At 40.6% G+C, this 20,924-nt stretch overlaps 1 protein-coding gene across 11 annotated transcripts in view; it reads left to right on the top strand.

Annotated features, from left to right (window-relative positions):
* Positions 1 to 9,889: 9,889 nt before the first annotated feature.
* ptprsa (protein tyrosine phosphatase receptor type Sa) overlaps positions 9,890 to 20,924 on the top strand; it is a 223,089-nt gene continuing 212,054 nt past the window's right edge. For 3 of the 11 annotated variants that reach the window (XM_040032829.1, XM_040032837.1, XM_040032809.1), the window contains exon 1: positions 9,890 to 10,206. The gene's annotated coding sequence lies outside the window, so the exon portion shown is untranslated. The remainder of the gene's footprint in view (positions 10,207 to 20,924) is intronic. The other 8 variants (XM_040032858.1, XM_040032845.1, XM_040032876.1 and 5 more) reach the window with 5 other exon arrangements.

Raw genomic sequence — 20,924 nt, 5'->3', positions numbered from 1 at the left:
TGGTCTAAATAAGGAAGAAATACACAATAAACAAAGTTAAAGATACATTTGACTGATTGCATTATTTATCCTATGTATGTTGTGATACTGTGAATTTTTTGGTCATAATCATAGTGTAGTGTTGCTTCCAGTCTGTTTGATATTTTTCATGAAAATCTGTTCTTTGAAGTTTTGATTTTATCAGCTTACCAACACAGGAAGGCCCTGGTGCTGAACTCCTGGAGAGATGTTGGACTGTCTTCTTTTCCTTACTTGCTTCAGGTGGATGATGTGCCGATGGTGTATATACCTTATTTTCATATTGTTAACATATTTCAGTTATCTTAAAGTGAAACTACTTAATGTATTACTTGCACTTAGTTAGGAAACCATGCATTTCTTCAGGAACACTGAAAATATTATACATCTTTTATCTCCAACATCTACAAGTGTGATCACACTGGCCGCCCAACAATGCAGCACTAAAAACCAGGAAATTTAGATATTTTACTTCTCTCCATCCTCAAGTTTTAGAAAATTTGAAACAAGAAGAATGAGAACATTGATTACTCTTTAAAGACTTCATAGGCAAACCCTCACTGACACTGGAGAGCTTCTACATTTTAATGAGCCCTCACTCACCCTGAGAACCCCCAAGGTGGGCCCTCTCGCCTGTCCCTGTTGCCAGACTAAAGTCAAGAGGTGGTTACTTTTGCTATCAGGGCTCCGAGTCTCTGAAAATACCTGTCGAGATCAGAGTTCAGTCTCATTCATCTTATAAATGTTTTACTAAAGTATGTTTAGTATATTTGCATATCCTGACTTTAGTGAATTACCTATTGGCCTCTGTTCTCTTCTTCAGATCATTTTTGTTTTTATTTTTTTAATTTAAATTTTTATTCAGTTGTCTCATGTTCCCTGGTTTTATTTTGTAGTTTGGACATACTTAATCTATTCCTTTATATTTACTATTTTCTTAAAGAAGACAAGTTCAGTCACATCAATTGCTATAGCAAGCAAAATAATGTAAACAAAGCAAAATATGTCTTATGTTCTCGCAGTCACTTCTCTGTTTCAACAAATCTAACAGCATCTCTCTTGTGTTTGGGTAACATGATTGTCACCCTGCTTTTTGGCCTTTAGAGAGCCATGAGGCTTATTCTGAGTCACTGTTCTCTGAAAAAAAAAAGATAGTTCTACAAAGCACAAGCATGTTAAAGAGGACAAGAAACGTTACACATGTAAAGGCTAATTTACAACATTAAAGTTGACCTTGAAAAAAATGTTATGAAACCATATGAAATAATATATCATATGAAAGGGTATGGAAAGCGCTGTACAACACACCTTTTCTTTTTTAAATATGGTGCCCTACAACAGCAGTCCCGAACCTTTTTTGCGCCACGGACCGGTTTATGTCCGACAATATTTTCACGGACCGGCCTTTAAGGTGTCGCGGATAAATACAACAAAATAAAACTAGTACCGGTACCGAAAAAAAGAAAATTTATTCATAACACACGTGAAAAGACCCAGGAAAACCGAGTTAACGATAAAAACGATAACAAAATAACGCTGAAAACCGATAAAAACCCTGAAAACCATACATTTCACACCTGAGCCTCAATTCTCGCGGCCTGGTACCAAATGACTCACGGACCGGTACCGGTCCGAGGCCCGGGGGTTGGGGACCGCTGCCCTACAACATCACAATAATGCCATAACAGGCTGACATCTGCACTTGCTCTTGTTGCTATTTTCATGTTGCAAAGTATAATTACAACTACTAATTTACAATGTAAATCACAACCACTCCTGTTTTAGTGAAAAAAAATTATCAACTATTTATGAATATATGTAGTGTGTTTGAAGTTGATGACACTCTATTTTAACCTGACGGAAATTTGAAGAAACCTAATCACCTGTATCTAGATTACTAGAGTAGAGAGTTCTGTTAAAGAGACCTGTGCCCTTGCAAACATTGCAGGAACTGCATGGATGACAAAGTCATGAAGGAAGTGACTGTAGTAAGTTTTATTCAGACATTTAAAGGGTCACTTTAAATGACTTTAAATGGTGATGAAAAGTGAACTGACGGTTGAGCTGTAAAGGAAAAGCCGGAGTCACCGTGGGTTTGAAGGAAGGCTTGATTGTATAGCACCTCCATAGCGCTGAAGTGTTGCCTCTGGTGTGAATTGGGAGTTAGAGCTATTCTTCTCCTGCTAAATGTCACAGCATTCATGCCATCCTCTATTCAGTTAAATTCAGTTGTATTCATTTAGCGCCCATTCACAACAACAGTTATCGTAAGGGATGTTACATTGTAAGGTACAGACTTTACAGATAGAAACCCAGCTTCTTGTTAAAACTGGTTAAAGTGAGGAAGGAAAATAGAGTTTTAACAGGAAGAAACCTCTGGTACACCCAGACCTAGTGAGGCCCTCAACTGGTTGGGGTCTGCTCACTGTGCTAAATATACTTAGGTCCAAGGGCTTTTAACTGGTGAAACTATGATTGCCATGGTAACAAAGAATCTCTCCCCAAAAGTCATATCTGCATTTCTGTTTTTATCTCTGAGCACGAGTGCAATAGGAATTGCATCACTGTGCAACCTGCCCCACTATACAGTGATTATGTTCTCATCATGGTCGTGCCACTTAGAGAAATGCTCTGATCATTCTGCCGTGGTTGGGGGTATAAGTGATGGGAAACAGGAGAAGTGCAGAGCACTAATGGATGATTTTGCGGAATGGTCTGGGAGAAATCATCTGCTTCTAAAATTGAATAAGTCCAGAGAGATGGTGATCAACTTAAGACAGAAGAGGCTAACTACACAGCGTGTTTCTAGCTTCTGAACAGGATGCTGTTTTGATGGCAGAGTATGAGTGCCTTGATGTCCACATGAACAACAGACAGATCATCACAGAGACTGTATAAAAGAATGGAAAGAGCATTTTCCCAGTCTGTGCAACAACATTTTGGAGATTTGGAGACTGTGGAGGAAGTCAGTGAACAAACTATCCTGACCACCCTCTGCACCACTTACTGGACAGGCAGGGCACCGCCTCTGACAGACTGATTCAACTCCAGTGCCATATAGACAGATACAGGAAATCTCTCATATCACATACAAAAACGCTCAACAATATAAAGCATCAGTATGGAATCCCGCCACTCCTTTCATCAAAACATGTGATTGGACATTTGATTAAGTATCCTAATAGTTTTCCGTAGAGCTTCATCACTCATGTGACTATTATAAAATGTCAGCAAATCTGAAAATGACAGGATTAGAGGCATTAATATGTAAAGCTAATGTTCTGGATCATAGCAAATGCACTGTAGGCAGATATTGTTGCAACATTAGCCTAGCAGTTAGTTTGCTAGAAAATAAAAGCCAGGTTAAATGAGTAAGGAGCTAGAGAGGATTACACAGCTATGCAAGTTGCCTTTGTCCTTGTGTTGGCTCATGCAAGACAGAAAATCCAGGTATAAAAAATAAATTAAATAACTTTAAAAATAAAAAGAATACACAAGAGTGGATTGCAGCACTAAGAGGGAGCTTCAGGGTAAATCACACTCTTGTTATCCAAATCTATTCTATCTCTGAAATACTCCTGTTTACATCACCTGCATTAACATAAAAAAATGATGCATACTGGTACTTGGACTAACAATGGATTTCCTATTTAAACTATTTAAACTACCGTATATGTTCATTTTCAGATCCATAATCAGTTGCTGTCTGGCCCTTAGTTTCTGCACCAATGAAGTTTCCATTCAGACAAAGAGGCAGTTTTATGTTTGACTTTGTGGTGTAAAGATTGCCGGACTTCTAACAATCTCAATCCTGATAACACTTTACATCTCTGGGATCCCTTTAATATTTTAGGTGGCGGTGATGCAAATAGTCTTAAATGTTAATGTAGGAAAGAAACAACTTATTTCCCCCTGTGATAAGTATAGCACAGAAAGGTGGGGATAACTCATTTATCTGCATAGAAAGTGTTTAGTTATGGTTCATTTCTTTAAAGTACCAGAGCAGGATGTATTTCTAAATATGCATATATATTGTCGAGATGGCTCGCCCTTAGTTACTGAATCAAAGGCCACCCAGACAGCTGGGAGGTGGATATCTCATTTGTGGGACACTTTATCCAAAGGAGCATACAGCAAGCGGAGTGCCACTTTAGCCTATTAGGCCTATTGTGTGGGTGTGTTTTGCTCCCTCTCGCGCCTGCTTTATAGGTGCCACCCTTTGCAGCTGACTCCACTCAGCAGTCAGGCCAGGGGGTACTTGAGCTGGGGGAGAGGGGCGCCCTGGTGCCACAATACCATTGTTCTTAGCAGTATGTAGCCTGTGTGTTTGAGGCCAAGTTCTCCTTATTGATGGAAAATGGTGTGTTAGTTTCATGTGTTTGATTTACCCCCATTTTGATTTGGTGCTTGGTGTTTCTTTTTCATCTTTTGGTAGGTGTAGCTGCTTGGCTATTTCTTTTAAGTGTTTTGCTTATCATTCTGACACCTTGAGAAAGAGAGAGGTTAAATGATGAGTGAAATATGTCACAAATGCCCACAATTATCTGTGTTAAGTTCAAGTTTTGTCTGTAAACATCTTTAGAATTCCAGGTTTATTTTATGCCTTTTTAATTTTTTGAGGTTATTTACTGTGTCAAACACCAGTGCAAACAAAATTAATGGTGTATAGGAAACAGCCTGTGCAAACAAAACAGAGGCACTGATTAAAGCTAAAAAGACAATGCATCAGTTTTACTTAATTTATTTTACAGCATTCTTGGGCCTGCTGTCTGTCTGTCTGATAAAATTAGACTAACATAATTGCAAACAGGCTCTGCTTTGGCAAAGCAAATTCCATTGCAGTGAATTACCTTTATCCTTAATCTAAGTCAAAGCTCTTCCCTCGTATCTTGTAGATTAAGTAACAATCCTGAAATCACCAATCAATGAATGGCCTTGTCTGACTTTTCTTCAAGTCAGGGGCTCTTGACTGCGGGTGCTCAGTGCAAGGTGACAGAACACTATATCTCCTCTAATTAAACCACTCACCCAGTCACTCTGATTGGCGTCTATTTCCCACACAATGGTGAATGTACAGAGGAAGAGAGGAAAAAAGGAGTTATGGAGAAGTGAGGCCAGCTAAGCAGTGCTGAGTGTAAAAAGAAAAAAGAAAAAAAAAGAAAAAATGTGATTGAGGAATGGAAGTTGGAGGAGCAGAGAGGTGCTGTGAGAAAATGAAAGACAAGACGCAGGCTCACTTGTTTTTGAGAGTGGATCATTTCTTTTATCTTTATTTAGACAGGAGGAAAGCTGACAGTAATAGAGAAAGAGAAAAAAGAAGAATCATTTTATGAGGATGCAGGGAGACTCACCTGGCCCCCAACAATGCCACCTATCAAGTGTCCGGAACTGTTTCAGCCTTCCTCAGATAAACAGCAACCGAAAATTCTGTTATTAAGTTTGGTTGTATGACAGTGAATATCAGTTTCACTGGGATAATTTCATTTTGTTATGAGCTCCTTCTGCTGTTTAGGTAACATTATTCCATTGAACTCAAAGCAGATTGGAGTTTGCCACATAGTGTAAAACTGATGTTATGGTCTTTTTTTAATACTCGAGGCAAAATTCTGCTCTTTTAACTAAGAGAAACATTTATATTAAAACCCAAATAGAATTCAGCTATAGTCTTTTCATGGCTGATGATGCAACCCTTAAAAAGCTACTGTTGCTGAGACACAGTGGTGTGACTGATGTCTATTAATACTTTGTAGAAGCTGATTTTTTTTATTATTACTGCGGTTCTCTCCGACTCATCCACCTCAAAGACATGGCAAGGTTACAACAGACAGTATGCCAGGAGAATATTCCCTTAACTGCTTTAATGCTTGGTCTCGCCGAGGTAAATTGAACGCACGGAAACATAGCAAATTAAGTTTTAGTAGCAGCCTCAACAGATATCTGCATTTGCAAATTTTGCTTCTTTTCTTATTTCATGATACACTTCTTTACTGCAGTAAAGAGCAGGAGAATCATGTGAGAACAAAACAAATTGAGACACCAAGACATGAATATTCAAATGCATGCTGCATATTTGGATCATCATAAGCTCACTTCCAAGTGCTTGTCCTATTGGCTTTTGGCTCACAGTGTCTGGTGTCCCCTTACTTGTGCAAGCAGATGTTATCAAAGGAACGTCCAATTATCTAAAGTAAAAGCAAAGATAAGAAAAAGATGATCAAATGATCATTCCGAGGAACTTAAATGCTTTAGCTTGGCTTAAAGGTCATGTCCAGCTACGCGGGTAGAGAAAGGCTTCCATACTTCCTAGATTAGGAATCTGATCCACTGGGCCCACAAATTATATATTTTTTTATTTATTTACTGATGGATTGATTGATGTTTTCCTTGCCTCTGTTTTAGCCAGATGGTGCAGAAATTAGTTGAGGACTGCCATCTTTAAAAGGCCTTAACTGCACCCGTGCATGCACACTCTCTAGTCTAGTCTTTACAAAACCATGCTAACTTTATGACTGTTAAAATTTTTATCACATAAGTTCAATAAGACAATTAATGTGCTTCGCTTAGGCAACCGATCACTTTTTGTTCTACTTTAAATATTTTGGATAGACAGTAAAATCCAAATGAGTGGCTGTGAGTAAAATGAATCCATCAGGTCGAGGAGCTGAGATACCAAAGAGTATGCAATTTCTTGTAGCACCCAGCAGCAAACACAGGATGCATACAGAGGATCCAGGTGCAAATTATGTTTGATATTAAATGGTCCAGACAGTCCTGAAAAAAGCACTCCGTCTTCAGGTGAAATAATGCTATTTGATTATTTTTCAAGCAGCAAACACCAACGCGCACCAACTCTAGTCAAGATATCATGGTCTGAGAAACACATAATCAGTCTGTATTATATACCAGCTGTAGGTGGTATTTTTACACAACATGTGTTGCCTAGAACATAACTCGGAAAGAACACCAAAAAAAAAAAGTGTTGCCCCCATGCACTTCATGGGCTGGGCAGAAGTGTAAGAACCCAACTTTACATTTTATCTGTGAAGTCGATTAATGTGTGGCTTGTATAAGGGATGAAAAAGCATGTACATTGTTACAAGATCAGAGCGCTTATTATTATTATAATTATTAATTAATTATGCAGTTGTAAACTATAAGCATTGACTGAACTTCCACTGAACAGCAGATGTACATAATGTTCATATTAGGAAACATTGTAGTTTTCACAGTAGTTTCTAACTATTAGGGATCATCTGAGCCCACTGAAAGCAAAAGGAACTTCATTGTTCACTTGTACAGGTTTAGAGGCTCTTACTGAAGTTTTGAGGACCAGTAGTAAGCAAACTAGAACGCAACAGAAGGCAGGCTGAGCAGAGAGGTTGCATTTGAGGTGCAGCAGCGAGGGCAGGTGTTTGAGAAGGATGATGCAGTCCCAGAGAAGGACTCTTTTTCTCCTTGTACAGAAATGAGTCAAACTACTGCTATAAGTCTGTAATGTGTGGAGAAAAATCTTGGATGTGCCAAGTATGGAAATGTGATTACATGCAGTCCACCAAAAGAAAAAAGAAAAAAAAAACAATGGTGCATAGTCAGACCGTGGTGACGGTAATTGTAGGAAGACTGCTGGGTCACTGAAAAGCAGGAATTGAGTGACAATTGTTCACCCCAAAGAGGAAAACAAAGCTAAAAAATAATTAAAGTTCAAGAAAGCAGCATGAGAAGTGCAGACAGTGGACAGTTCTCATTGTATTAAACATTCAGTTTCACTTCACTACAAAGAATTTCTTTGTCTTCTAAGAGACTGACAGCAAAGCAAATGAGAATAGTCCACATAGCAGTTGTTCCACTTATTTTTGACACTGTCACAGTATACAGCTATAACATGTAGCTGTGCTTTTCTACTTCTATCTGGCTTGATGCAGTGTATCCAGCAGGGGTTGGATCACCATAGGGAATAATGCACTGCATCTTTTGTCCTTTGTAGACTGAAAAATGGGGATCAGAGTAAATCTTTGGTGAGGATGAAGTGCACTGAAGGAGGATGAATGTCCATATTTTTCCTGGCTTTGGATAGCTATGCATTTTATTCCTCTTTCATATTTTATTTGCATTATATACAGGTGTATTAACAGATGGAAACAATCTTTCTTATTCTTTATAATAAAAGTTTAACAGGCCATAAACATAATTGTGTAACTGATATACATACACATGAAAAGAGGGCAATAATTCTGTTATCAGTGGTTTCCTATTCTCCTTTTTCTGAGAAACTGAGAATGTTAAAACATCTTCAGTGTACATATTAGTATGTTGTGAACATGAAGCTGAGGGGAATCAAAAAGGTCAAGAATTAGCCCTTGGCATCAAACAGATGCTAAGGGCTAATTCTCATCAACTGGCAAGAAGAGTGCTCATGGTTCTTCAGGTTTTCTTATATATATATATATATATATATATATATATATATATATACTGTATATATATATATATATATATATATATATACTGGTGACAACAAGTGAGAGTGTGTCTATCACCACAATACAGAAAACAGCATGATAGGAAAGATGGTCTGATAGAAGGCAGCAATGTATTGAACACAAAACCTGTGTTTTCAAGTGTCCATCAGCTGCCATTTCTTGGCCACTTGAGGCTAAGTGCCTCCTTCAAGGAGCAACTCCATGCATTAGGAGAAGTATGAGTGGCTGGGCTCCAGGAGGCTAAATTTAAGGTTGTCCCTGTAAGAGCATCTGTGGCACTAGACAAAGTTGAGGAAGGCAGCCTTGTCACTTAAAATATCTGATTAACTAAAACCTGCAACTGAAGCTGATTGATTAAATGTCCTCTTGGGCCTTATCATTCTGTTTTTGTTCATTTTCTGGGGGGGTTTAGCAGTCAGAAGCAAAGTGCAGAAAATACCTCATTGTCTTCTTACCTATTGTGAAGGTTTTGCAGTAAACCCAAACAAAAATAATTTTATAATATTAGCGAATCACACACTGGCTTCTGTATAATACATTTCTTAAGTCACACCTTGCTCTTGTAGTTGCAGTTTTGTATTTTGCCCTTACATCGTCTGGGGAGGAAATTCATATCATAAGGAGAACTTATTGTTAACTGTGTTTTAGAAGTTTAAAAATATGTGTGTACTAGAACACAATTTATCCACAGTCTCGTTTAAATAAATGGGTAAATAACAGTCCAGTGAGATGGATTGTTTGCATTCGCAGTGTAATATTTGATATACACACGAGCTTATCCTTTGAGTCTGATACGAAGAGATGATGCTTTATCTTTAAGATACCCCTGCTGCACCAAGTAGGGGGCGGTTGCCATGACGCAGTGCGCTGTAGGCATTGGCCTGTTTCATGCTACCTTACCTTCCCTCTTATGGCGGGTAAAGGCAGGCTGGTGATGCTACTGGATGAAACCTTTAGTAAGGCGGGGAAAAACTGTATGACTTCATCATAGCGAATGGAGCACTGCAAAAACCTGCATTCTAAAAAAAATTCTTCTTACGCATAAAGTCCCGTTTTTTTCTCCACTGCTCAACGAAATTGTTTAGGGAATATATGGAAAAGTTCTATTATAATTCTGAATTATCTTGAGTTAAAATAGGTCAAAATAGGCCATTGTAAAAATTTAGATTTTTCCTTTTTTAGAGCAGTTTTCATGTATAGTCGCTAATGAGTAAAATATTAATTAAATAAACACACCAACAAAGGTAATGATAATAAAGTTAGAATGTTAAAGTAGCTTTATAAAAGAAGGGGGCAATGAGAGGAGGGGGGAGAGAAGACAGAGAGAGCCTTCAGTTGAGGGGTGGCTGGAGAGGGAGGGCCGGACGCATGACATCATTCCCTCAGCTTCTCTGCACGGACAGAGCTCTGGTTTCTCCAAGTGCGCACGGCGGCTGCTGCTGAGGGAACGACTCCTCCTGCCGTACCCAGGCGCGTCCTGAGCATCCTGCGCTCTTGGGTGGATTTTAAAATCACTACTTAAGCCGGCAGGGGAACCCGTGTACGGTTCCTCACTGGACCTGCCGCGGGGACGAACATATTTAACACAAACCCGGGGATTATTGTTTGTTTTAAACATGAAGATGTGATGGGTTTATGAGCTGAGAGAGAGCGTGAGAGAGAGAGAAAAAAAAATAAATAAAAGCTGGAACTCCGACACCGACAAAAGGTAGGCAGACTTCTCAGCCTGTTTTCCCGAACAGTGTTCGGCTACTTTTCTTCCACTAGACCTTGGTTTTAATGTCATGGTTTTATCTGTGTGTAAAAGAAAGGGGGGGGGGGGGGGGGCATCAGGCATGAGGTCTGGGAGCGCACAGACCTCTTCTGTCCTATCGTCTTAACACCTGCACAGAGAATAAGGCAAGTCTCCAAAGAAAGCGTTTCAGAATACTGCAAGAAAGCACGTTCAAGTTGAAACGGGGCTTAGCGACGGAACGAGATGCTCGAAAGTCCCGGACTCAGCGGGAGATTCGACTCTGCCCTCGCAAAGGTGTTGCTATAGTGGCAGAGCATCTCTGCCGCTTAAATAACGGGGATACGTTCACGAACGACGGTCGCAACAGGCACTGCTTCCCTTTTCTGTTCTGCTCTCCCACTCACTTAATTACAAAATGAAAAAAGAAGCCTGGGTGGTTCTGCAGCAGAAAGGCGAAGCAGGATTTCTTTAAGGTCTTCTTTTACTCCTCTTTACGCAGCATAGAGCTTCTTTGGAACATTTCCCATATTTCTCAATCATGCGTTTTTTTCGGGCGGGGGTGTGTCTCTCTCGCTTTCTCTCTCTCTTTCTGTATTTCTCTCTCCGTGTGTGTGTGTGTGTGTGTGTGTGTGTGTGTGTGTGTGTGTGTGTGTGTGTGGTGGGAGGGGGTTCTCCATCTAGCAAGTGCATCTCCACAGGGGGGTGTTTCATTGACCAAGTCAATCGTGACAGGCGTTTCGTTAGAATCCGGCTATATAGGCATGCCCACAGACCAGGACACATCCAGCTCTTCTCGTAGGCATCGACCGTAAAAATGTTATTTTCGATCATTTCTGTCCCCTGTATCTCTTTCCCCTTTCTCTCTGTGGATCTCTTGTTTGATCAGTATTCAAGCCTGAGCTGTAAGTGTTGGACTTTGAGAGCGGCGTTTGGTCTGCGCCCCTGGACGGGCTTTTGCTTTTGCGCATCACGTTGCCTCTGGCTTGTAGAACGTATTTGGGCTCGTTTCGAGGTGCGTCGCTTGAGCTTTCCACAGAGCCACCGAGGTGGAGTCAGCACAGCAATGACACTGACTTTGTCTAATTGCCAGTAACGTCCTTGCTGAAGCTGGAAACTCCGAAACGATTGGAATTTGCTCCCGTCTGTAGATCCTGTCGCTCCCGTTGACATTTGACGTAAAAATACCTTGTGTTTAGCCTCTGAAGACATATCTAAAAAATTAAAAAGCTGGTTTTACACACACACGCATACACACACACACACACACACACACACACACACACACACACACACACACACACACACACACACACATATTCTAAATTAAACAGTCATCGGGACACGGACTACAAACTGAGTAACCATTTTTTAAGTTTTATAAGATTTGGATTATTCCTCTCATAGTTTAATATTTTTGTAAAAGCAAAGCAAACACATCATGTATCATTCGGATTCATTCTTTTTATTATTCATGAGAGCAAGGATAGTCTTTTTAGGCGATTTCTTATTTCTAACAGCATATTTTTATTTTATTTTATTTCTAATAGCATATTTTTATTTGGAGTTTGGTTTTGCCATATTTGCCACAAAACAATTTAGTCTATCATTTTCACGAAGTTGTGCATTTCCCATCTTGTTCCATCTCTTTGTTTCGATCGCAATGAGCGCATCGCGGGTCAGCAAAGCTCATTAAAGCCAGAGGAGAGAACAATATCTCGCCCGCGCCCGGGTTGTTAAAAGAAAATGGCTTTATTCATTTTTCTCTGTACCAGTGGTAACTTAGTTATAGCTTTTTTATGATGCCTGGAAATGGCTCACAGGCTCGCGGTGCTATGTAATGTAATCAAATTTATGATGTTGCTGTGTATTACAATTCCCTGTTATGCTCCGTCACATGAGAAATTTGGAGTGACTCCCGCCCCCTCGCCCCATCCTCCACACGGGCAAAACACAATGCCCAGAAACATTAGAACAAGTCAGGTTAACAGCCACCAGTGGGCTGAAGAAGAAGAAGCACGCACCCCTCGCCCCCCCACTTAAAATAGCCCACGATACTTCCTAAATTATATTCTGACTTATGCTGCCACACATTTATTCAAGCAACAAACCACGTGCCTCTTGAGTTTTACATTTTTCACATTTTATGCACATTTCTTTTCCAGTAACAGTCAAAAGTTTGATTTCTGCAAGGAAGATTTAGAAATATGCAGAGCTGATTTCGTGATGATGAAACAAATGATGTGATGCAGCTGAGCACACAGAGCAAGACATGCACACATACAGATTTGTATTCCCTCATCTTTTTTTAGGCGGAACAGCACCCTTGGGATTCATTTGGCTATTATTTGTATGATTTTAATATTTCAGTCTAATTTCTAATTCAGATCCATCTTTTAGAAAGATGTGTCGCTATGTTTCTGTCCTCCTCTTAATATTAAGATGCAGTGGTACCCAATGATCACTAATGCAGAGTACAGTCTTTCCTGTCTGACAGGCCTGTGGAAGAACAGCCTTTCATACTTAATTGGAGAACACATTTTATGCAGTTCTTCAGCATCCAATGTGTGTTCATGGAGCAGTCAAATACCCATGTTAGACATGCAAAAGAGGTCATTCTAACAGATCAAGGATCAAAAATTTGGATAAAGTCAGTGAGGACTGTTCTTTAACAAATAATATTGTTGCTGGATGTCTTGATACTCCTCTTGTTCAAGATCAGGTGGCTGAGGTGCAAGGTGAAACCCTCATTGACACAACCAGTGAGACCAGTGAGTGCAGAGCATTAAAGGTGTTGTAATAGAAGAGTATGTTAGCTTAATATTCAGGCTCTATGAATGCATGAAATATGTAATAGGATGGCATGTTAGCATCCGTTGTTTGCTCCTGCTGAAATATGCTTCAGATATGCTTGCCTGTCGCCAGCTGTACAGTCAAGATACTTTCAGGCACACGAGTGAGGCCACGGCTGTTAAAAATCACCACTGGACTTGCAAATATGTAGAGCGACAGACAAGCACCTACAGACTCACGCACATAAACATATGATTTTATTACAAGATGAGCCATATTCTGCAGTTTCATCAAAAGCCACCAAACCAAAATTTTTGGTCACGCTATTAACGCAAGTGAAATGAAAATGGATGTGGAGGGCTGGTAGAGCTATTTATGGAAACTCAGATGCTGTAAAGTAACACCAGAAAGAAAAGAGAGAGAAGAAAATATTAAATCATAGGCACCCTTCATGGAGCGTTTCGTCCATGTGCACTGAGGCAGTCTAATTACCAGGAGAGTGCTTGTTAGTTGTCACCTCCAGATAAACAATGGGCTGTTTTTTTCCTCCTCCCCACTCCCCCCCCCCCCCCCCCCCCCTTGCCCCCGCCTGTGGCAGAGTTTGAAATTCTAGGTAACAAAATGTCAGCTTCAGTGTCCATTCGCCTTCATCTCTGCATCTCTGTAAATAAACCAAAGTAATTTAAATGCATGTTAATAGCGTAAAACAAGATTGACATCTAGAACCAAACAACTGCTGACTGCCACTCCAGAGGTGATTAACTTATTAAAGAAAAACTTGGGAAGGATAGAATAATGTGACAGCGCATTTTGGAATCAGCGTTGTGTTTCAACTGTGCCCTATTGTACAGTAAATCTTGTCAGAAAGCATATGGTCCTGAAGTATGCTAATGAGTTCTGGAATATTCTAACAGCAAAGAAAGAAATGTCCTTGCATCCTCTGAATTTGTCATTTCAAACAGCTGAGATACAGTATAAGCTCTTTAGAGAAAGGTGACTGTCAGAATGGGGGCAAAATGCACTATTCAAAACGTTTCCATGAACATTCTGACCTGGTTTGAGCCTACCATTGGGCTTGACACTTTAATGGCTTTGATATGTATGCATTTTCCCAGCACAGCTAACATGTCAAGCAGGAAGATGTTGTCTGATCCTGGAATAATTGAAATGTTATCCTTCATTCCAAGTAAGGAAAGGAATCACTTGTGAGGGATGGGGTTAAAAGCCTCTGGGCCTTCCCCTTCTTGTCTAATGTGTTAGGCTTAATCTAAAAAAAACAAACAAACAGATTACTTCGTAAAGCAGGGTCTTTTCACATCACAAACCCAGTCAAATAATGTGTAAAGATTATAGTGACCAGAGGAAGTATGTTGTACTAGTTTTGCATTTTGCTCCAGTATGGTTTCATTACGCTGTTTAATTTCACTGGTAAGGATAATGCCAAAATATATCATCACAAGACATACCGCCTTTGTGGCATGGATGTGTTATATTACCTATAGTTTCATGTATTTCCAACAAAAAAAGCACAGGTGCTGTAGCCAAGTTGACACCAAAAAAATTCTGAAATCACTTATACCACTGATATCTGTGGCCATGGAAGGGGCTAACACAATAATTCCCTCTCATTCACAGATGCAGTCATATGAAAAAGTCCAATTTTCTTACCCAGCTTTCCCTGTAATGCTAAGTGACGTCTGATACTCAAACCTGATGGAATATAGAGTGGTTCTCAAAAGGCATCATGACAGAACTGGCATTGCACCAGCACCCTACCAACATCATTAAAGTAAAGCAGTATGTCAAGCATCACACTTTAAAACAGGTCGTTAAAGATGACTACAGTGGTAATCTGTAGTCTTAGAAAACCCAAGCTCGTTGGGGGGGGGGGACTAGCTCTTCTCTTGAACGTACCACTGTCTCTCAAAACATTTGTCATATCTCCAGTTGCACTCCAAGCACTCTAAAGATGCTACATGCTCATTGCTAACTCACGTAAACACCTGTAAAAGGAATTAGTCCATTCATTTTTCGTGTGGGGTTCACAAAGGTAATGGGATTGTATATAATGCACAACTGAGATTTCCTGAGAACTAAGTAAAAAATGAACAGAAATGTTGCTTTATTCGTCTCTTTTAACCAATAAAAATTCTCAGATAAACAACTTACAAAACATCGATGGCTGTGAGCTTGGCAGGATGTATTCAGGAAATCAGACAATTAGGAAACCTCTCACTGGATACATGTAAATGTCCTTTGGGAAAACAATTTTCCTCCCGGGGGCTGTGTCTCTTGAAGGTCACAGCAGCATTTCACCTCCCCACTTGTCTTGCCCATAACTACACCACTGGGTATCGCTGGATGCTTCCTGCCAAGCTAGTGAGGGGAAGCTGATGTTGGTATGGGTCAGTGAGGCTGATGCATTGTGACAACAGCAAGAATAATAAAACACTGTCTCGCCTGTTTACTGCTCGCCAGCATTATAGTCAAAGGATTGACAAAGAATGAGTGATTCATATCCTTTCGTGGATAGTCATTTATGTTTGATTCAGAGGTGTAATGTAACACACCGGTTGTGGTACCTTTGGGGCGTGGTGTGGTCATCACCGGGAGTAGGTGGATGGCTGAAGATGCTTGTGAGGTGAGGAAGGAGATAGAGAGCATGTCACACAATAGCAGGGCTGAATGAAGACAGAGAGAGGATAGCACTGGTGGTGGCCTTGTACATTTCATCTGGAGGCCCTAATAAAACCCTCACAGGCCGGCATTGATCTCTCCCAGAATAATCCATTTAGACTGAGCGTGCCTGGCCATGTGGGGCCTCTTCAATTATTTATGGGAGAATGCTGTGCAAGCTTCCGTTGGGATGCAACAATGTGCCCTGGGAAACCTGTGAACTGCAGATTGCTGGAGAGCAGGGGAGACACTACATTTGGAAGGAGGAGAAATGGCAGATGGAAAAAGAGAACCAGCTGGAGAGAGATATGAGGGACAGGGGGAGAAAAGGTGGACAAAAGAAAACATGGAGGGAAGGTGAAAAAATTGCAAATTTGAGAAGGAAGGAGATGACAGAGAGAAAAAAAAAAAAGAAAGAACAGAGAAGCAGTAATGGCAAGGTGCCGGTGATGAAAACAGAGGAAAAGACAAAGAAGAAGAAAAGTCTGCAGGGTTAAGTTTAAGAATACAGCCTTTAAAAAGACAAAGGAGGAGGAGCGATGGGTGAAAATGGAAGATAGAGGAAAAACAAGGGTGGGTGCAAAAAATATATATATATGTAAGGAAATTAAAGAAAGGAGATGAAAAAGGGATATGGACGAAATGATGAGGTGGGCAATGAGGGGCAGAACATACTGAGTAGTAGTGGGAGAAACTGGTACAGAAAGATGGAAAGAACAAAATAAAAGTCAAACAAGAGTTAAAAGTAAAATAATGGGCAGGGAATAAAAGTAGGTACGAAAAGACAGGGGGAGGAAGGGAGGGGGAGGAATGGGGTAAGGAAGCATCAGAGGTAGAATTATAGATGAGAAAGGGTAGAAGAGTTGACAGGAAATGAGGCAGGAATAGATGGATAGGAAGAAGGTGGAGGATGGGACCTTTAAAGCAAGTCATGAACATCTATTGATCATGGAAGAGTTATGGTTGCTATTGTGCTAAGTGGAGACATGCCAACTTGACTGGCTGTACAGTTGATCATTATTCCTGCTGCAGTCACCTTTTGTGCTGTGTTGTAAAAAACCCATGGCATTCTTACGTTTAGTGTTGTGTTTTGATGAAAAGTTTATTCAAATCTTTTGGAAGATTATTTAATCAAAGTGACTTTCACCGTGTCACCACAGGTTTTTCAGGGTGATTTGGTCATACATCTAAGGTAAATCTAACGTTGTATGATAGTTCTTTTCATGGCTACTTATCCTAAACTTCCTGCTGCACAGTGTATTTTGTGCAATTAGCTGTCCACAGGCCTCTCAGAAATCCAGACAGATTTATCTCACCTATAATTCCCAGCATCCTATTAGGTTTTCCGTCCAGTGCCTTCTGCCAAATCCAGATTTATGATTCTGCAAAAGACAACTAAAATGGAAACTTTTGTCTGTATGGTTGAAAGATTATGTCTAACACATTCTGAGATGGTATATCTTTGCTTCACAGTGTCTCTAACCCTAGTGACCTCTTGATAGCTTCTCTAAAAGCTATTTTAGCATTTAGAACATTGGACGGTGCGGTAGTGTCGCATCACAAAAAGCTCCTGGGTTCATATTCAACCTGGGGCTTCACTGTGTCGAGTTGGCATGTTTTTTCTGTGTCTGTCTGGATTCCCTCCTGGTACTCTCACAGTCTAAAGACATGGGGCATAGGCTAAGGCTAATTACTGATTCTAAACTTCCTGTATGTGTGAATAGTAGCCTGTCTTTATGTATTAGTCCTGCAACAGAATGATGACTTGTCTGGAACGAACCCTGCCTCTTGCCCTGTGACAGCTGGGATAGGCCCCGACCCCTCAGGTGCCCAGAAGAGGACGGATGGAAGCTATTTTAGCAAAATGTTCACACTTTTCTATTTTCTGCCATGGTACAACTACCATATTAATTCATTAAGAACAGTTGTGCCATCTGTCCTTAAATGATCTGCAATCCACATTAATCTTAGATTAATATAGCTGGCATTTAATTTTTTGATTATATCAAGTCATTAGTGTACTACATTACAAACTCTCAGTGGCAACACAAAGGCAAAGGGACTTCTTCAAATGATTTAAACTGTTAGTGAAGTACTAATTGAGCAGACATGCAGTGGCAATGGGGGGAAAAGAACTGTGTAGTGGCTATTACATAGGCTATGTCAAACTGCTTAATCAGATTTGCTAAACGGTGTGGCGGTGTAGCTATTAACTAAAGATAGCAAGTTTCTCTTTAATTAGTAGGATCCCATTTCCCACCCCTCTTCCTCCTCCCAAGCAGCCACCCAGAATTTATTGTGTGTCCGCAGACATTGATTATCGGATTCTAGTAATTGTTTTGTCTTCGCTTGATTAACAAACCTATGTTTTCTCCAGAGGCTATGTTCAATAGCAGGCATTAATGGCAGGTCTCTGGCACAACTGTGAATGCTAACGAGATGTTTACGATGATTGCAACGGAAATGCATGAAGACTTCCACAGGGGGAAGAAAATGTTTCCTTATTTTCTCAGGTTTAAAGAACAGCAAAGTTTAGTAAAAGATTTCGGACACAAATGTTTGAGTTTGATTGGTCCCTCCGGTTGATGGTGCTTTGTGTTTTTTGTGATTCCAGTCCAGCAGACACAGGCAAGATGATAGATCTGCAGATGGCTGTATGAACCTTGGCATTGTTGGCACGTCAGGAATTTGAGCAGTCTGCCTCGTTTTTGATCTTCTCCTTTTTTGAGAGAGGTTGGGGTGAGAAGCAGAGTGCATTCCAGCTGCTGAGGAATAGGCATGTAATGAGAAAGAGGCAGAGGGGTGATGGAGAGCTTTTGGGGGAGCTTCGGGTCATGCTAAGGGGCTTGAAGAATTCAAGGGCGTAAGGTTTGGATGTAAGCACACTAGTGTACTCAGATTATATATATGTTTTTTGTAAGCCCTGTTACAAGTAAGACCTTTACCTTTTATCTGATGCCTTTCAAAGGTACCTGCCATTCTCTGTCTACTACCACAACACCATGACTGGTCTTTGACTCGTATTTCAGAAGAATGCACTTAGAAAAATCGAGATTATTTCTTTTCATATATCAAAATGTACAGGAAACATTTGTGTGAGCATGCTGTTACTTCGAAATAATAAATTGGCTGTCCTATTCAACATCCAGGAGGAATTTGGATCACTTGTGCGACATTTGTGAATGAAATGATCCAAAGACACCAACTGTACAATCTTATGGCCGTGTTTCAGTATAACACTACTGCACAGTGTGGGCGCCAGCATAGAACTTTCCTGTCAAAGACCTGACAGTGACTCAGCCTGCAGTAATATTGAGCTGGAATGCACAATCCTGTTGCAATCTAATACGTTTCATTGATACCTGTAGTGACACATTCTTACAAAGCAACCCTTTTAGTGCAATAACCAGTGCAGTTTTCATTCTTTTGTTGCCCTCCCAGTAATGCAGCATGCTGCACTGAACCATCTGGATGTAATTCTATTTTTCCTGGCTTCTCATCAATTAATTCTATTACATTTCAGTTGGTTTAGCTACACATGTCTACCTGCATTTTAGATCATTTTGTAGTTTTTTATTTTTTTATTTTCTAAATGACCCCACAATTTTCCTGTTTCCAAGTTGATGAAATTAAATGTATTTGTAAGAAAATGAAGAAATGACAACTGATAAATGCAGTCAGTGGGACTTTTATGCTGGCTTCCCCTGTGACAATCACCTTTAGGCCTCAATCTGCTGCTTGAGTTGTCCGTCGGTTTGTGCTGTTAGCTCAAACCAGCTGCTGAAGCAAGAACAGGATGCTGCGGGAGACGATGGAATGAGCTCTACTTAAAAGTAATTTATATTTACTGTCGTTTTGTTGGGTGAAGAGGAAGTGACAAATGCGAGCTTGTTGTTTATGAGGCTTGGCTAAGTGCTGGCAGGGCTGCTTTTCTCTGAGGTAGTTGGCTCTGTGTTTAATTCATGTCCTTGGGAGGTGCATTGCTTTGTGGTGTAGTGTGTGGCAGGCGAGCTAATGAGAGGTGAACCTATCTGCTTCTTATTCTCCATCTGCCTCCCTCGCACTTTGCCCCTGCTTTCTCCCACTTCTTGCCCCTGTCTCTCCTGCTTTTCTGTCCTCAGTCTCTGTTTTGACCTTTTTTCTGCTTTCAACCCCGTCCTCACAGCGCCTTTCGTTTTCTGTTACTTTGAGCCGTCGTGGAAAACGTGTACACAAAATTTCCTTGAAATTACCCCCTAGCTTGCTGTGCTTATGTGGATGTGAAACATGGAAATGGAGCATACTCCTTGTCATCACTTCCTGTCAAATAAATCATTCAGACCTTTGACAAAACCCCAAATAGGACTGCCAATTTTCAAAGCTGTCCCGTTCATCACTTTGATTCATCTTCTCAGAGATGGAAACCCCCACCTACCAGCCATCACCACATACTCACACACACACTCTCCCTTCAGTCCTCCACCATCACACATTTACAGTCAGAGAGTTAGCTGGAGAGGCTACCCTGCATTCAGTTTTCAAAGGAGAAGCAGTTCAGTGCAGCACCAGTGGATGTGGGCTCTAAAGCACCCTGAAAGAAAGACAGGAGAACGACAGGGGTGAGCTGAAATGTTGACCTCTTTGTCACCTCAGCTCAGCTACATCCACTTTCTTCTCCTCTTTCTCCTGTGTACCTTGTAAGGTGCTGTTTTAATTGACATGAAGAAAAAAGCTCTAGTTATCTGGCTGCCTGCTCCTGTTTCATGTCACAACTTCCCCCCCCTTCCTTGTTCCTTGTCCATCATTCCTCTTCTCTGTGTCTTTGCCTCTTAGGCTTTCCCTTCTTTTTATCTGTATTTTTTTGTTTCTTTCTCTCTGCCTCTTCCTTTCTGTGCCTGTCTTCCTTCAGCACAGAAACACAGCGTTCCCCACTGATTGCCTGTGTTGTTTCCCTCCTCTTCTTTCCTCCTTGTCTAGTTATTTACATCTCCCTGCCTCACACCAGCCTACTCAACTTGTCTCTCTGTTCTCAGCTCTGACTTGAAATCTTTATGTAATTGCTTCTTAAATTTTGAAATGAGGGTATCAGCTCGGCTGCATAGATTCGGTTTGGAAAACAAAACAATGGCACATGTAGCGGTGATATCTATGCTAGTTCCAGCACAGATGTAATATTAAATCGGTAGACAGTAAACATGGAGGGGGGCTGTAATCAAGATAATGTGTCAAAATATCGGCTCAAATAA

This window comes from Simochromis diagramma, unplaced genomic scaffold (assembly GCF_900408965.1).
Source record: "Simochromis diagramma unplaced genomic scaffold, fSimDia1.1 OVJJ01000334.1, whole genome shotgun sequence".
Lineage (NCBI taxonomy): Eukaryota > Metazoa > Chordata > Actinopteri > Cichliformes > Cichlidae > Simochromis > Simochromis diagramma.
The sequence above is the reverse complement of the archived record's forward strand: the minus strand, read 5'-3'. Positions and strand labels throughout refer to the sequence as shown.